Source organism: Rhinichthys klamathensis, unplaced genomic scaffold (assembly GCF_029890125.1).
Source record: "Rhinichthys klamathensis goyatoka isolate OS25496 unplaced genomic scaffold, OSU_Roscu_1.1 h1tg000096l_1, whole genome shotgun sequence".
Lineage (NCBI taxonomy): Eukaryota > Metazoa > Chordata > Actinopteri > Cypriniformes > Leuciscidae > Rhinichthys > Rhinichthys klamathensis.
In genome coordinates this window covers 1001022-1020379 of record NW_026606635.1, presented here as the reverse complement: position 1 = coordinate 1020379, position 19358 = coordinate 1001022, and the positions used below count along the sequence as shown (strand labels likewise).

General features: G+C 38.8%; 1 non-coding gene across 1 annotated transcript; it reads left to right on the top strand.

Moving 5' to 3' along the window:
• The first annotated feature begins 1766 nt into the window (after positions 1–1766).
• Positions 1767–1862, top strand: LOC130086528 (small nucleolar RNA U13). Its single transcript, XR_008807221.1, has one exon. It is a non-coding gene; the product is annotated as a small nucleolar RNA U13 (small nucleolar RNA).
• Positions 1863–19358: the final 17496 nt, after the last annotated feature.

Here is a 19358-nt window from a genome sequence, read left to right as displayed (position 1 = left end):
CCAACACACTGCGACTGTTGCTTATCCATTTCGTTAGATGAAAGTCCCCCTTGGCACAGATGGCTTTAAGGCCTTTATAGAGGGATATAGCTTCCTGTTCTGAGGCTACAGAAGCAAGGAACTGTAGGTCCACATAGAAACTGTACATGATGGTCTCAATCACTTGCTGGCTGAAGAAGTCCTTGTTGTCTTCTGCGCACCTTCGTAGAGCAAAGTTAGCACAGCTCGGAGAAGAAGTTGCCCCAAACAAATGGACAACCATCCTGTACTCCTCCAAACACTGACTGAGGTCTCCACTGGACCACCAAAGAAATCTCAACAGGTCTGCATCCTCTGGAACTTGAAACTGATGAAACATCGCCTCAATGTCAAACATCAAAACAACAGGCTCTTTCCTGAACCTGGTCAGGACTCCAATCAACGTCAAATCAGGATCGTTCAGGAGTTGTGCGTTGAGTAATGAACCTTGAAATGATGCTGCGCAATCAAAGACCACTCTGATCTCTCCTTTCTTCGGATGGTATACCCCGTGGTGTGGGATATACCAAACCTTTCCGTCACTGCGTTCCAGATCCGTGGTTGGCACTCTTTCTGCATAGCCACTGGATATAAGGTTATTCATGAAAGGAGTGTAGTCCTTATGGAATAATGCATCTCTGATAAACCTTCTCTTCAGGTTAAAGGTGTGTTGTTCTGCAATGTTACGGTTGCTTATCTTTCTGTCCTTCAGAGGTAAAGCAATACTTTAATGGCCATCAACTAATTTCACAGTATTGTTAGCCATTTCTAAGATCCTGCAGTCCTCCCTTGAAAGTCCTAGCTGTTCCTTGTTATCCAAGCATTAATGACAAGGAAAGACTTTTATACTTGTGATTGGCACATATGAGGAGTTTCTGTGTGTTTCTGCCTCTTTTTTTTTTAACTACGGCTCGGGATCAGCGTGGCAGAGTGGGAATTTGTTCCCCATTAGTCTCCTAGGATGCAGTGCGAGTTCCAATTGGAAAGGGAACATCTCGGGTTACAACTGTAATCATGGTTCCCTGAGAAAGTGAATGAGACACTACAACTCGCTTCATGAAGGAAGTGATGTCATAGGCCGTCGCCGGCCAATGTTATTGTTGTGTTCTGGCACCGTTCATGTCGGAGGCATTCCCCATTAGCATCCTAGTGTCTCGTTCCCCTTCTCAGGGAACCGTGATTACACTCGTAACCCGAGATGTTTTGTTTACACACCTGTCATCATGCGTTGATTCACGCTCTCCAGTGACGACACCGGCTGATTAAATATGTAGAGCACTGAGAAGAAGACTAATAGCGTGCAGACGAACAACACACGAAGATACCGCAGCATTTTGTAACTAAAAGAGCAGCCATGGAGATATAAATCACGCTGCTCGGTTCAGCGCCCTCGACTAGCCTATGGCGGAGGCGTGCTCATGAATATTAATGAGGTGCTTCGAAAACTTCCTGGAGCCTTCAGTCACGTGACCACGTTTTGTCCAGTAAAGTGTAAAGGGTTGAGGAGCCGTCCAATGACAAGTTCCCAGCATGCTCCTCTCATGAATATGATTAAATACTCGCTAACTCTGCATTATATGTTCATAAATACACACTACTATCATTACATATAGAGAAACTAGCTTATATCACTGATATATGACAATATTTATCAAATGTTAAAGAAAAAGCAGAGACTTCAGTGTGTAACCAGCGCACAGAAAGCCTGTAGCTCGAATAGGATCAAATCAATGACATTAAACTCTCTGATCCTTCTGGTTCTTATAAAGTGATGATTGGTCTTATCACACATGTGTGTGAAATGTGCAGCCACTGTTACGACTGAGCACATCGATCTTCTGATCCAATAACCAGAAGTATTAATAATATTTTGTAATTCTCAATATATATAGAGGTGTAATGAAAGAAATATGGTTATTCAATTCTTTAAAAACTTTATTGGAAATTTATTTTAAAAATTCTCTCTTAAAACACTTTGTTTTAACTTTTTTTCTCTCTTTAACCATTTCTCTCTCTTAAAAAACTCTCATCTTCTTCGTTAAATTATTTTTCTCTCTCCGATTTAACCAAGCGTTAACTTCTCTCTCTCGAAACCAACACGGAAGTGAATTAAACTGCAGTTCATCGACTGGCCGCTTGAGGCTGGCTGCAAAAGTGGGTCAAATCTGAATCTCCCGCATGTTAAAATGCCCAACTTCACAGCAGAAAAAAAGGGTTACGTCCCTGCAGATCATCTGTCCATCATCGTATAAAGCCCGCCCTGGCAATTTGATTGGCCCGAACATTTTTTGACTGATCATAATTACTCCTCAATGGAGCGAGTCCAGACCGAACTTCCCGACCAAAAACACGCAGGAAAACACCTTTTACAAACAACTGCTAATGTTTCATTGATTAACAAATCATACAACATCATTAAATATGAGGGATCTTTATAATACGTGATATTATATTAAATTGAAGGGTTTGTATTGTTTGTTTTATGGAGAGCTTCATTAATCAGACCAACAAGAGACTTTTAAATACAACTCTTGTATTATACAAACGTGTCATGAAATGTGTAAAAATGCACATATAATGTAGGCCATAAAGACTTTCCAAGTCCGGGAAACAGGGCTCAAGTCTCGAGTCATTGGTGTCAAAGTCGAGTCTCAAGTCTTCTTTGATTATGACGAGTCGAGTCACAAGTCATCAAATTTGGGACTCGAGTTAAAGTCAGAAGTCGTGCGACTTGAGTCCACAACCCGAGACGTGTAACGAAGCTTTGTTTACTGAATCACTGACACACACACACACACACACACACACACACTAAATTCCTTCCCTTTTTATCTTTTTGTGATTGAACAGACATGTGCACGAAAAATTAAGTTAAAATGCCCGTCTTGATGAGTTTCCTGGTAAACGCAGTCAGTTTATAACCACTGTCCACGTAAACCACCACAGCTAGGCCTATATATATCTGAAATAAAGGAGGGCCCACCAACTATTAACTTAACGCTGCTAACAACTAAGTATATTTCCCAGTGTTTTGTCACACAAACAATAAAGACCAGAATGAAATGTTTATATCTTTATATTTCAGTAGATCAGAAATCATGAACAGGACAAAGCATGAATATGACAATGAAAACAAGTTGAAATAAACCAGTACAAACCATATACCAAATCTCCAAAGTAAATCTTTAGACAGAAAGTCATGAAATAAAAACAAAGAATTCATTGGGGAAGTATGGATTCACTACAATGAAAGTTAATTGTCAATGATGTTTAGGATGATGTCCAAGTTCCTCAATGGTTAGAAAAATGGACCTTGCGGTGCCCAAATAGTCCACAAAAATAAGATCCAAAAACTTCCCCACAAACCCACAGCATCGAATCCTTGTACTCAGCACATTTGTAATCCACAAGGATAAATGGATGACAAGTTTCTCTTGATTAGAGGATATTCAAATTAAATGACCCATCATACCACTGATCAGCTCTACCAAACTTGGATGTCTTTTTCCAGTAATAAACAAATACTGTTAAGTTGTTTTGATTGATACTGTGAAGCAGCTTTGATACAATCTGTATTGTGAAAAGCGCTATATAAATATATCTGACTTGACTTGATTAGCAAACCTCGATATCCAAAAGGTGGAGCTTAAGCTCCCCACACTATAGTATAAGGTCACCTTTAAACTAATCTACAAAAAGGAACAGAAGTCTAGCATTAGCTAAAGAGCCTATACATTAATATAGCATCATAGCTCGCCAGCACCGTTCTTAGACCTAAAATGACCAATGCGACACCCTACGGTCTCACAGGCTTAACGGACACGCGGCAGCCATTTTAAGTCCACAAGACCGAAAGTGCATGTGTGCCATTTGGGACAGGGCCTCTTCCAAACACACCTGACTTCTTCTACCCTACTAGCAGTTTAAACCAAAGGGGCTTTAGCGCTTCTAGCACTGAGTATGAAATACTACAAGGGTAACAGCTAACACACTTACAAGTTATGAGTTGTAAACAGAAAGACAACGGATGGATTGGATTAACGGTATTGGATTTGTGTCACCAAAGTTTATCAAAAAACGTTTTGTGCGTGTGTGTGTGTGTGTGCGTGTGTGTGTATGTGCGTGTGTGAGTGCGCGGGCGTGTGTGTGAGTGTGTGTGTGTGAGTGTGTGTGTGTGAGATACAGGCGAGTCCTTCAGTGTGACCGACTGTTTCTCATATTTTCTCGAGGTGTCCATTATTAATTAATTGCCATGAAATATTTTACTTTCAGAGGCTGATATCAGAAGAGAATATGATAGTGAATGTTATGGCAGTAAATGTGAACTATAACTGATCAGCTCACAGTATAATTATATTGATGTGATGATTATGTGAGGCTGAATTACAGTAAACAACATTATTCACTGTGTTCCTCCTCCAGCTGCATTGTGGGCCTTCCTAGTTCATTAGATGGGGTCCTGGTCATTCCGTTATGTTCATCTTTAGGTGGAAATAAACCTGTGAGAGCTGATGTGGAGAACAACAGAACATCCGTCAGAAACTGAACAATATTGTGTCATGAATCTGTCAATCTGAACCTTTAACTTTAATTGTGTGAAGGATCAATAATTCAAGATGTTTTACACTCATCATCATAAAGTTCACATGTATATTATGTGGAGGATATGTGGGATAATTGTTCATTTCTGTGCATTGTTGTGTGTGTGTGTGTGTGTGTGTGTGTGTGTGTGTGTGTGTGTGTGTGTGTGTGTGTGTGTGTGTGTGTGTGTGTGTGTGTGTGTGTGTGTGTGTGTGTGTGTGTGTGAGATACAGGCGAGTCCTTCAGTGTGAGCGACTGTTTCTCATATTTTCTCAAGGTGTCCATTATTAAATAATTGCCATGAAATATTTTACTTTCAGAGGCTGATATCAGAAGAGAATATGATAGTGAATGTTATGGCAGTAAATGTGAACTATAACTGATCAGCTCACAGTATAATTATATTGATGTGATGATTATGTGAGGCTGAATTACAGTAAGCAACATTATTTACTGCTTTCCTCCTGTTGCATTGTGGGCCTTCCTTGTTCATTAGATCGGGTCCTGGTCATTCCGTTATGTTCATCTTTAGGTGGAAATAAACCTGTGAGAGCTGATGTGGAGAACAACAGAACCTCCGTCAGAAACTGAACAATATCGTGTCATGAATCTGTCAATCTGAACCTTTAACTTTAATTGTGTGAAGGATCAATAATTCAACTTGTTTTACACTCATCATCATAAAGTTCACATGTATATTATGTGGAGGATATGTGGGATAATTGTTCATTTCTGTGCATTGTTGTGTGTGTGTGTGTGTGTGTGTGTGTGTGTGTGTGTGTGTGTGTGTGTGTGTGTGTGTGTGAGTGTGTGTGTGTGTGTGTGTGTGTGTGTGTGTGTGTGTGTGTTACAGGCGAGTCCTTCGTGTGAGCGACTGTTTCTCATTTTTTCACGAGGTGTCCATTATTAAATAATTGCCATGAAATATTTTACTTTCAGAGGCTGATATCAGAAGAGAATATGAGCGTTAATGTTATAGTAGTAAATCTGAACTATAACTGATCAGCTCACAGTATAATTATATTGATGTTTTGACTGAATTACAGTAAGCAACATTATTCACCGTGTTCCTCCTCCAGCTGCACTGAGAGCCTTTCTGGTCCATTAGAGCCGGGACTGATATCTCCTCCATCTCCATCGTCAGGTGGAAATAGATCTGAACAACAGAACATCCGTCAGAAACTGAATAATATCGTGTCATGAATCTGTCAATCTGAACCTTTAACTTTAATTGTACGAAGGATCAATAATTCAACATGTTTTACACTCATCATCATAAAGTTTACATTTATATTATGTGGAGGATATGTGGGATAATTGTTCATTTCTGTGCATTATTTCTGAATGTATTTTTTTATTGTTTTAAAAATATTATACATGTTTATGTGAAGGTCAGCAAAACATTAAGTGAACGTTAAATATTATCATTTTACAAACATTATGGGAAGTTGGGAACGTTACTTTTTAATGTTGCATATTCTGAAACAAATAACAAATTTTAACATTTAAAAAACACGAGCCAACCAACTGTAAGCTTTCAGAAAAAAGTTCCATGAAGTAAATATGGAATTAAGTAAACTCTAATTAACTTAGTTAAGTGAAAGTAACAAAGGAAATAAGTAATTTTAACTTGGCTAGTAAAAGGTTGAGTAATACCTATTTAGTTGAAATTTCCTTTGCAATATTCACTCAAACAATATAACTAAACTATAATTAAACTACCCTATTAAAGTGTACACTTTACTAATTAACATGTAAGTTATTAATACAATAGATATATCTTCATGTAAGATAAGCATTATTTGAACGCAGAGACCTCAATACTTGACAATACACAATAACGGTAACATTTAAAGGATCGTTTTTGAGTATGAATGTGTCATTTTGAGTAGAAAATAAACTCCAAATGTCATAAAATGGCCAGTTACTGGTCCTGACAGCAAAAGTAATGATGAAACTGTGTAAACACAGCTGGAAAACAGTCATCAACCTCATTAATTAACCAAGGCCCAGTGCATGATGGGAACACCAGTATCAGAGAAGTTGAGTAATTTGATTTTATAACGTTGATATTTAGGCTTTCATTTCTAAACGCGTGAATTGAGAACTAATATAGAATTTACTTTGTTTTTTTAATTCTTGCCTGAACTAACTTTTTCATGTAAATTGCTTTTTCTTTAGCATTTACTTCACCACAAAATCATCTTTTATCAGTGTGTAACTGACACTTGTCTGGTGTTTATCTGTGCAACAGATATAAATAATGACATACAATAATACAATATACATTCAGTTTATGAAAATAATTCACTGAAGAATTATTCACATAAAATCACTGTTATAGAGAAAACAAGCGTTTGTCTTCAGTGACGACATGAAGAGTCAGATTAAAGATTATAAACTAACACAGTTTTTACCTCGACTACACATATGCCATATAGCCAGGTTTATGTTTAATATCCCAATCCCACAGTGTCTGATGATCCTCACAGCTCTGGTTATGGAGAATGGTCTGTAATCTTCACCTATAAAACACAACGAACGAATGCGTGAGAAACATCAGTGTGTAAACCTCATGAAGAGCTGAAGACGATCATTTCATCATTAAGAGGATTTTCCTGTAATTAACAACATTTTACTATATAGAGCATATGTTATTTCATAAAATCTTTGTAATTCGGCCTTTCGGTTGCTGAGAGCTGATGGAGTTTTCCCTGTCAATTTCGCATATGAGAATAATTCATGTTATTATTAAATGATTCACAAAAACACACACTCGTCGGAGTCGGACTAACCTTGATCTGCGCCATCGACTCTTCAGCGCTCTCCTGTTCCTCTGAGTCCACATATAGCCTAGGCCTACTGCTGGTATTATCTGTCCCCGAGGGTTGTTTACAAAAAGTTTGGAACTCATTTTGCGGAATTATTGTAGAACTTTAAATGTTTATAATATGAATACTGCAGGGTTCTCAAGTTTTAACAAAAGCTTGGAGTGAGATCACATGCGGTTAGGGAAGGAGCCTAAATGGAGCCCCGCCCCCGCCTAGCCACGCCCCCAATTTTACCCATTGTTCATAATTAACCAGCAAAAATTGAATTTTTTTTTTTTTTTTATTATTATCAACAAAAAGTTTGTACAAACATTTGTGTATACATTGACATACAACATATATATAACAAAGATTTTCATACTAGGGGGCTATTGTTGATTTACATGAAGATATTAAAGCAATTACAAATTTTCAATGTTTTAATTGCTTTTTGCTTCATAGAAAATCGGAGTGAATCAATATAAAGCTCAATTTCTTTTCTGAATGAAATAAAATAAGGTCTTTTACAGGAGAATTTACATTTATGAACATAAAATTTTGCCATTAAAAGAATAAAATTAATTATATAACTCTGATTATGCTTGATTCTACTGTTCTCCCAAATACCAAATAGAATATGTTTCCAAAACAATATAAATTGGTCATCAATGTTTCTTGTTATAAAATCACAGACATTTTGCCAAAATGGTCTTACATATGGGCAATGCCAAAACAAATGAACCACAGTTTCAGGGCAACTGTCACAAAAGGTGCAATTAACATCAATATCACTTTTAAATTTTATAAAGTAATGTTTTACAGGGTATATTCTATGTATCAATTTGAATGATACCTCCTTAACTTTGTTTGTAATTAAATATTGATTAGGTATAAGCCAAACCTTTTTCCACACAATATCTTCTGTAAAACGATTCCAATATGAGTGAATATAAGGCAAAGACACATAATTTCTTTGAAATAACTCTCTTATAGATCTGTTCTTTGCGTTGAGGGAAAAACAGATATTACCTACATAAGTACTTACTATAGTTGGGGACAATTGTTGAGTATTAATTCTTTTTTGATGTCTAAACAGCATGCAGATTTCAGGAGAAATTGCTCCAAAAACTTTTGCATATTCCCCTGGTGTTACAGGAATCTTATATTGCGCCTAAAATTGAAATTATAACAATTGGTAAATCTGATATATGACAGAGCAATTCATCACATCAAATATAGGCCTACTCTTTAATGTTATATTTCAAAATTAGGCTACAAATATATAACAAATTGCTCCAAAATGTTTGGAAAAACAAATATTTTTGCATTTTTTCCCTGACATCTTTGAAAAATACAAATGCAATGTCAATGATTAGGCTAATGTATGTTTTGACAGGATATACAATATTACCAAGAGCACTCTGCTTTAGCCTTAATGTAGCCTAACTAGAAATACTATTAATACAGTATAATATAGAATTTAAAATAAACTGAAGAAATACATCTTCATTCCTTCCCATACCCAATAACATTTCCTTAGCTAAACTGAGCCAAAGCTTTTGGCCTGGTTGCAAAGCAGTTGTAGAGTTTTTGACTGCATCAATAATGTATACGATGGGCTATATATTAAATGTTCTAGAACTTCTAGTCTAAAAATGTTAGGCGAGCATTCTTCCAACTTACTTTCTCCATCACGACGTGTGTTCGCGCGATGTCGCGGTGGCCGAACTTCCGTGTGTGTTCGCGGACTTCGCGCGTCTATATGTTGCCTAGTAACGAACGCAATCTGGCCGATCCAAGTGCGCTGGTGAGAATGATAAGGTGAGCGCGAACAGCAGGCTTGGATCGGCGTTCGTATATCGACTGGTAAAGGCTGTATTTCAAAGATGGCTTCTGCCTGTATACGTGAAGTTGACTGTATGTTTAAAATATCTTCTTATTAAACTGTCTGGACACTGACAAAGTTCTCAATGCTTCGGTTTGAAGGTAGGGACCCTCATTATGCTGCCGTGTTAGTGTGGGGCTATTTTGAGCCTTGTTAGTGGTATTAACAAGCGATTTTTATTTGTCATTACACTATGCCCAATATACTACCGTTATACTAGCTTTATAGGCTAAACTGTTTTTAGAGATAAAACTATTTACATTCGATAATCATGAAAACAAATAACGGTTGACTAGGTAACGATGTGTAATTAGACCAAAGGTTCATTTTGCGCCGGAGTTCTCCTTTAAAAATCAATTGGTTGAAATCCTTCCTGAACAACAATAACTTTTGGTATCATATCCCCAGAGAAATTTTAAAAAAATTAGGAGGAATACACTTCTTACTTAAATGTGATTTCACTATTCAAAGACTTCCAATTAAACTTTCCCTTTTTCATCAGCAGGTTCTGTTATATTGGAAACTCTTATATAATCACAACACATAACTCCCCTGTTTGGAATAATAGATATATTACGGTCAAAAACAAATCGCTGTACAACAAGGTCTGGATGGATAAAGGTATTTGGTCTGTGATCCATTTAGTAGACGGTGACGGTTGCCTCCTGTCATATGAGAAGTTCTGTCTAAGACACGACCTCACTGCCAATCGTGATCATTTTAACTCCATAGCTAATGCTATCCCCAACTCCTTTTTGTGTTTAATGTTGATGAACTCCCCTCCCATCACCCCTTGTCTCCCTCTACTTTTACTTGGAGGTTATCTTTAATGAGGTAAAAATCCCTAACAAAACAATTAGGAATTTGATTGACAGCATCTCATATCCTACAATATCCTTTAGAAACTCAATTTCCCATTTTTTCTCAAAATGTACGAACCAAATATTTAAAATTCCCTATATTTCCCAAAGCTAAAGAAATCCATTTTAAAATGCTTAATGGTGTGTATACATCCAGCGACTTGGAACGACAGCGGTTTGGAATAGAAACTAATTGTGTATTTTGTGATAACAATGAAACTACTGATCATTTATTTTTCCATTGTATGCATTCTGAAGCGTTATGGCTTGATATACATGACTGGCTTCACCCAAAGGTTTTCCATCTCAAGAACTTTTCTCTGAAGGACATTATCTATGGTTGTGTCATGGACAACAACAAAGATGACTTTATGATTAATAACATTGTCATGCTTGGGAAATTTTATATCCACAAGTCAAAGTTTTTGAAAGTGATCCCTAAGTTTTGCGTATTTCATAATGAGTTTCTTTCGTTTACAAAAGCCCTTAATGTTATGCAAACAAAGAATGCAATGAGACTTTTTAGTATAATAGCAGAATATGATTTGAAAAAAAAACCTAGCCTTTTTCCTTTTATTTAATTTCCTTTTATCCTTCTTTTTGATATGCACTTGATCCTTTCTGTAGTATGTAACAACTTAATGCCATGTTTTTGTAAATGTATTTTTTGCCATTATTAAAAAAATGGTAGAAAGCAAATACTGACACTGACATAATGACATACAATAAATATGGAAAATTGAACTATAACTAACAGTACTGACAACTAATGTAATGATTAGTGATATATAGCCTAACTAATAACTAATGACAGTGTAGCTGACTCAATGTTTAGCTGACAGATGTCAGAATGTTTATTTTTAAACCACAACTTCAATGTAAAACAGTAAAAGTCCACAGATTACACAAATTAATAATAAAATAAAATGTTCCATAAATGGAGTCCTGGGCATTTCTTCATCATCGTCATCTTCAAAGGTACCTGTTTTGATAATTAAATCAATAATTAAATGTATTTTACACTCATCATGATAACGTTTCTATTTATATTGCCACAAAATGAAGCACAAAACTCATAAAAAAGAAAAATTGTCATTTGACACCTGATGTGTGTAAACGATGTAATTATTATTATTATTATTTATTTTTTACAAAACCACTGATGGAGAAAACAAGCATTTGTGGACTTTTGACTCAAAAGAGAAACTGACCTTTCGACCACCTAAATTGAAAAGGATCAGATTGCTGGGATGTCAGTGTATAAGAGCCTGAAATGAAAAGGTCAGTTTAAGACTATAAATACATACTTTGAATAATGTCAAATACTAGTGTAAATAATGCATACTTCCTCGGCGCATTGCAAAAATATGATCCATATGTTTAATGCCGTAGAAACCAAGTGTGCGATTCTTCTTCAGTGTCTTATCAAAGTTGACAAGTATTGCGTTTTCAACTGTGAAAGAAACGCAACAACATGAGGAACAGTGAACACACATGATATCACACACACATTTATTTATTTCCACATTTATTTATGTATATATGTATTTACAGTATAATTTCAACGCTGATGGGAGAAATTCCAACACAGTAGCTTTAAAAATAAATTTCTGTAAAAGTAGGAATATCTCCCTTTGCTCTGAACTTTGTGCTTGTAACTTTGCAGATGTTATTTGTTTTCAAACAGCAGCATTACACACTAACTACAGTAAAAAAAAAAGTGTAATCATAATCAAACTTTAAATCTCAGGCTTCTCCGTTAATAAGAGCTGAATCTACATTGAAATACAGATTGTCTTTGTGAACATAAATATCCTTCCCACATGTCCGCTAATGCACACAGAAGACTGCAGTGCTGGACTTACGCTGGTCTTCAGGAATGAGATTTCTCTTTAACTCCTCCACTGTGGTGTTCCTGAACTCCTCTTCTGAATCCGCCACTGAAACTCGCATTCCCTCGAGTCCCTGTCTCGTAACGTTATCTGAAAAGTAGATCTGGAAACTCATGTTGAATGTGCTCGAACTATATTCCCTCAGGATCTAGTAGGCTAACTGATGCACACAGTGATGGATAGATTCTCTTCCTCTGATTAAAAGGGTAATAGACTGAGAATTCAAATGTGTCTTAATCCTTAGTTAAGAGTTCGTTATACTATAAAAATAGCCTGCAAGTTTCAAAACTCAAGTCTTCCTTGTTACTCCAAAAACTGCTTTTACTGAAACCAAAGCTAGAAAACGACAGTGGAGTTCTAAAGTGGAGGCTTGTGACGTCACAGGGCAGCTGTACACCGCCTCGACATTATGAAGCTGCAGACTCGGAGCCTGCATCTGCAGTCCCGCGTTCTCAGACCCCTCGTATTACGGTCTCGTTTTATTTAAAGTTATCCAAATAAATATTTGCGTTCCCTGCTTAATGCATGTGCCAAAAAAACTCATTGTGTTCTGACTAACAAATTACCCAGTAGTTATTTTTTGAGCGTGGGTGTAATTGAAAGAAAATTACTGATGGAAGGGATACAATTACAGATTGAACTATCTTCTGAAAAATAGTATGTGATATTATATTGCTACAATGGTTTTTTTATTCAAATTCCAAATTTTCTTTCAGTTCAACCTATAGCTAATGGTCTAATTAACATCATACCATCCTAACATTACAAAACCTGTTTTTTGATATTTTGAATGCGAAGCAAAACTCAAATAAGAATAGACAAAACACCAATAATAAACAGTTCTGCACTTTATTTAATGATCACCTAAACATCATCTTGCTGTAAACAGGACAAAGCAAAGAAAAAAGGAACAAAGAATTGTGTTAGTGACTTTGCTTTTCGTCTTCAATTGCATTAAAAATAAACTCCTCATTTATAAGTCGCTTTGGATAAAAGCGTCTGCTAAATGAATAAATGTAAAATGTAATGTAAATGCATAAGGTAAAATAATTACTTTCTGGTAGGCGAATGTTCCTTCTTTTTGCAATCGCTCTGTCAAATTCCTCGACTTCACTAAAATCAAAGATGAATGCCATTGTCAAAAATATTGTGTAATAATAAATAATATTTTTTTTTGTGCAAATGCAAATTAACACCTCCTCAGCCTCCTGCCAGGATAATGCCTGCATCTCACATAGGCCATGAATGATGGCCTGTCCATATAAATAAATAAATTAATATAGCCTATAAAACATTGCATATATTGCAATAATATATATTTTTTTACAATGGCTTGTCCACAAAAAGTCCAAGGCTAAAGGCTAACGTTAGCTATCAAAATATTTTCGGGGGAAAAAGGCGAAAAAACATACATTAACGGCTCAAATTTTGTTACAAACTATCTTTACAAATATTAAATGGACTATTCATATGTTGGTGTATCGATGAGCTATAAAGTAGTTTGATTAAAAAAAGAAATCGAATGAGTATGATTCGCTAAATAAAATTGACGATACGTTTTGGCTTAAGTTCTTCACATGTTTATCCGATCCAATTTGATAGGAGGCGCTGTCTCGAAAAACGAGGGGTCTGAGAATGCGGGACTCTGGGTGCGGGACTGTAGATGCAGCGGCTCCGAGTCTGCAGCTTCATACTACTCGTCGCCCCTGGCGAACCCAGCAACATTATCATTTTATGATTATCCAAAGCGACTTATAAATGAGGATTTTTTTTAATGCAATTGAAGACGAAAAGTAAAGTCACTAACACAATTCTTCCTTTTTTCTTTACAGCAAGATGATGTTTAGGTAATCATTAAATAAAGTACAGAATTGTTTATTATTGGTGTTTTGTCTATTCTTATTTGAGTTTTGCTTCGCATTCAAAATATCAAAAAACATGTTTTGTAATGTTAGCATGGTATAATGTTAATTAGACTATTATAGGTTGAACTGAAAGAAAAAATGGAATTTGAATAAAAAAAAACATTGTAGCAATATAATATCACATCATATTTTTCAGAAGATAGTTCAATCTGTAATTGTATCCCTTCCATCAGTAACACAATGAGTTTTTTTGGCACATGCATTAAGCAGGGAACGCAAATATTTATTTGGATAACTTTAAATAAAACGAGACCGTAATATTGCATCCGAAAAACAAGGGGTCTGAGAACGCGGGACTCTGTGTGCGGGTGTTATACGATCTTTTGAACAGCAGGAGGCGCTGTCTCGAAAAACGAGGGGTCTGAGAATGCGGTACTCTGGGTGCGGGACTGTAGTTGCAGGCTCCGAGTCTGCAGCTTCATAATATTGGCAGTACCCTTACTTGATAGGCGTGGTGTTTGCCGGAAAGAAGCGATCGACGTCATTTTCGCGCGAAGAAGAAAGCGACATAGTAGTAAAGCGACATAGTAAACAACAATGGATGACATACTGCAGATCTTGTTCTTGCTTCTCGGCATGTTTGTCTCAAGAAACAAGCGCCGGCATTAGGCGTTTCTCAATACCAAGAAACCCACGCAAAGTCCGACTCAGGAGAATGATCCCGAGGACGCGAGTCCAGTAATTCTGCTGATGGAACAGCGCGTTCTTGAAAGCGCCACTCAGCTCGCGCTGCTACTCCGGTTATCTCTGTATGTACATTTTAGGCAACAATAAAACGAAATATGTTATAAAAACACCACTCTGCTTCTTTTCGATTTCATTAAATACATTTTAAACATTATAAGGACACAAGTGTGGTTCAGGCAACGCATAGCCTATTGATTTTATTCACTGCATGTATGTAGCCTATATTTATAACAAAACTAAATATAAAACACAACCCTGCCTCTTTTCGTTTATTTAAAAATATTAAACATATTCCAGGCAATATGTGCATTGGTACAAATGTTGCAATAAACAACAGTACAGAATGGTCTTGTAATAAAGCAAACAATTCAGTCAAATTCACAAATTCAGCGCTCAAATATATGAAACTTCACTTAGCCTTCTGCCAAAACTATTTGCCAGGGAACGAATTATAGATTCACGAGACCAAATATCGCCTGTTAGGTCTATACAAGACGAATTATATCTCATGTTTAACCACTACAGAGAGTCAGAGACGTCAGAGTCAGCGGCAAACATCAGAACGACTAGCCGAGGAAAGGCTGTTCCAGGCGGGGTACTTGAGCCCCGAGCGTCCGGTGATTGCTTGGAATGGATCTCAGTCAAATTATCATAAATCTATTAATAAACCACAGATTTGAGCTTTAAAAAACGACATTCTCGCCTGAAAAACTCTTAAAACTACATTTTGTGACACGATAACAGTAGTATTATTTCAGCTGTATATTAAAAAAATGGCGCTTCTAATGCCCTTGTAGCACGCGCAAGTGACGATACTCTGTCAACCAATCAACGTTCTGCAGTGAGTCTAGCTCCACCTTTTAGTACCGTACCACTGTGCTAGGTACCCCAACGGAAGGGTACCCAAAAAGTGGTACGGAACGGTTCGGCTTTTTGGTACCATTCACAACTTTTGACAGTGGAAACGCAAATAATTGCGTACCGTACCGTACCGCTCAGTGGAAACGAGCCATAAGCTGACTAAATCACATGACTGCGCAGCATTTAACAATAAAAAGTTGTCAATTCTCCATGTTCAGTGTATGTTTCATTAAAAAAACGGCCACAAAACATAGATTAAATCAGGCTAATTGACGCGCGTAAAAAACAAAAGTTTAGACTGGCTGCCTGCACATTCACTGTCCTCGCGGCTGCTGCAACTTGAGGGGGCTGGCTGCAGGACGACTCAACCTCCACGGACAGTTTTTAGTGTTTTATATCAAGATTTTGCTTTAGTATAATTTTCGGGACAATTAAGGCCGGTTTCGGGATTCGGGACAACAGCTAATAGATTTCGGGACTGTCCCGAAATTTTCGGGACTTCTGGTCACCCTAGCGCCAGTTGATAACTCTTCTTGCCTCTCATCCGCCTCGTATCGTTCATGACTCCTTATTTTACTTTTTAAAAAGTGTCTAATGTCCATAATAGCTACCACCAGAAGCCACAAACAACAATGACAGTCAAGCCCTAAAGCAGTAAGTTAACCCATGGCTCTTTCAGGCTCTCTCTCTCTCCTCTGGTGCATGCAAGCATACTGTAACCATAGTAACTTTGATCTGCTTGAACACATTTTAATCGTCTTTAACATGATTCCGAAGGATAGATTAAAAGATCCGGTAATTTAAAAAATAAATAAATACAAAATTATTAAAAAATAATAATAATTATCAATAAATAAAAAAATTTGAGATCCGGGGCTATAAAAAAACCATCCGGATGCCCATGTCTAACGACGCGCCTGTCTGTGATCAGTGATTTCTGATGTTTCAGACAGATTATCTCTCAAAATCGTACTGTTTATCCATCAGTAAATGAAGCCAGTGTCGTTTCTCTTAGTAGGATAAAAATATTCTTATTTAAACTGTGATTCAATTATTTAAAGAAAGCGATCAAAGAACGCTCCCTTTCCAATCGCCCAAGCTGTCAATCAAACCGCGCGAGTTTATCTTGTAAAGCCCGTCTAAATCGACGGTTTCTGTGCGTTACTGTCTTTTCTCATGGAAAAGGGATTTTTAGGGAATAGATCATTTTGATCAATACTTTTCACAATTCCTTAATCTCGATAGCTGTAATAGTACAAACGCAGTAAAAGTTTTAGAGAGAGTTCCACATGTAATAGCTAGTATTTCATATGCAAGCATGTCAACCAATCACAGCAGTGGGCGTTTACACTGGAGTCTCACAACCAATCAAAGCAGTGGGCGTTTACACTGAAGTCTCACAGCCAATCACAGCAGTGGGCGTTTACACTGAAGTCTCACAGCCAATCACAGCAGTGGGCGTTTACACTGAAGTCTCACAGCCAATCACAGCAGTGGGCGTTTACACTGAAGTCTCACAGCCAATCACAGCAGTGGGCGTTTACACTGGAGTCTCACAACCAATCAAAGCAGTGGGCGTTTACACTGGAGTCTCACAACCAATCACAGCAGTGGGCGTTTACACTGAAGTCTCACAGCCAATCACAGCAGTGGGCGTTTACACTGAAGTCTCACAGCCAATCACAGCAGTGGGCGTTTACACTGAAGTCTCACAGCCAATCACAGCAGTGGGCCTTTACACTGAAGTCTCACAGCCAATCACAGCAGTGGGCGTCTACACTGGAGTCTCACAGCCAATCACAGCAGTGGGCGTTTACACTGAAGTCTCACAGCCAATCACAGCAGTGGGCGTTTACACTGAAGTCTCACAGCCAATCACAGCAGTGGGCGTTTACACTGAAGTCTCACAGCCAATCACAGCAGTATGGAGCTAAAAGAGTCTCGAAAAAGATAAATGCACACACTACATTCACATATGCACACACAGGATACACAAATGCATACAAAATTCAGAAATGCAGACAGACTTCATAAATACACACAATTCAGAAATGCAAACAAAATTTACAAATGCACACAAGATTCAGAAATGCACAGGACAAGATTCAGAAATGTATTTCTGATGCACACACAAATATATCTTGATTTACAAACTGCTTGTGGTCTGTGAACTTCACTGTATTTGTGTGTGAATTTTGAGACTCCCCTGACTTGGCTCGACACACAAATGCCTTTTTTTAAACTGGGAATGATCTGCAACCAATCAGATATCTCCCTTGCTTTAGCCAATCACAAGAACGCACTTGGAAGCTGAGCGATGTGATGTGCGCGAGCACACGGTCGGTGTCCTGCAACACCTTCTCCTTTGATTCGGCTATGATGAGCCAATCGTCTATGTAAGTCAGGATTCTCAGACCTGATATTCTCAGAGGTGCTAAGCCCGCCTCCGCGCACAGACAGAAAGACCGGGGACTCAAACTGAGTCCACACGGAAGAACTGTGAATTCGTAACATATGCCCTGGTAGGCGAAACGAAGAAACTTCCTGTGCGGAGGATAGATGCTTATGTGAAAGAAAGCATCTTTCAGATCGACTGATGTGAACCAGTCGTTCTGTTTTATGGCACGGGCGAGTGCGCCTTGTGTCAGCATTCTGAAATTGTATTTCCTCAAATGTTTGTTCAACACACGAAGGTCCAAGATAGGGCGGAGAGAGCCGCCTTTTTTCGGGACCAGAAAATAACGGGAATAAAAACCCTGGTTCATCAGATTGGGGGGTACCACCTGAATCGCTCCCTTGTTTAAGAGAGATGAAATTTCCTCTTTCAGAATGTGAGAGGCGTTCTCTTCCGTGTGAGAAAAGAGAATGCCGTTGAAATGCGGGGGTTTTACTGCGAATTGCAATCTGTAACCCTGCATTACTGTACGCATCACCCACTCAGGAGCTGAAACGGTTCGCCAAGCCGCTTCGTGACTCGCGAGTGCTCCCGCTCGGGCCAGAGCGGAGCTGTGTGAGACCGACAGGTTTATTTGTGCTGCAATGGCAAACAGCCTGCCGAGCGTTACGGAGGACGAGGTCGTTCACCGTGAGGATCTCCTTCCACAGGGTTTCAGAAGGATTTCCCTTTTCCAATTGTTGCCCTAACTCTTCAAGGATCTCCGCCTGGTAGGCGGAGAGGAGCGAAGAAACGTTAAGGGCCCTGACAGCCACGGCCGAGGACTTATAAGCTGCCTGGTGAACGGAGGCAGCAAAACGGTCCATCTTGTTGGGCAAGACCGGCTTGGGGGGAGCGAGCAGCCCGCCCTGAGCGGGGTTAAGGTGCCTGGCGATGGAAGGCTCAACGGCGGGAGGTTCGCCCATCCCGTGCGCCGCCATGTCCTTAACCTCGAGTCCCGTGAGACCGTGTTTGAAGTCGAGCGGGTCGCTCCAATAATTTCTCATGTGCTTCGCGCACGCCGGGAGGATGGGGAAGAGTTGTTTCCTCGGGCCGGGAGGGGGTCCCAGCACTTTCCCATCATAAATATCCCTCTCCTGGTCGGTGGCGCTCTGCGGTGCCGGCCATTCGATGTTGAGACGAGCGGCCGCTCGCTCACACACTTCCAGGAGGATGGCTTGAGGCAGAACCGCGTGGGCGGTAGCCTGGGGTACACCAGAGGGCGGGATGGCCTCCTCGTCCTCTGAAACCCCAAGAATGGCCGCATCCTCCTCTTCGCCAGAACCGGGCGGTTCGTGGACGAGAGCGAGGTTGTCCCCGAAGATGTCCTCCTCGGGGAAGGCGGGATTGGGCTGGTCAGCCCAGACGAGAGACGTTGCGCCCCGGGAGGCCCCCGGTAGCGCGA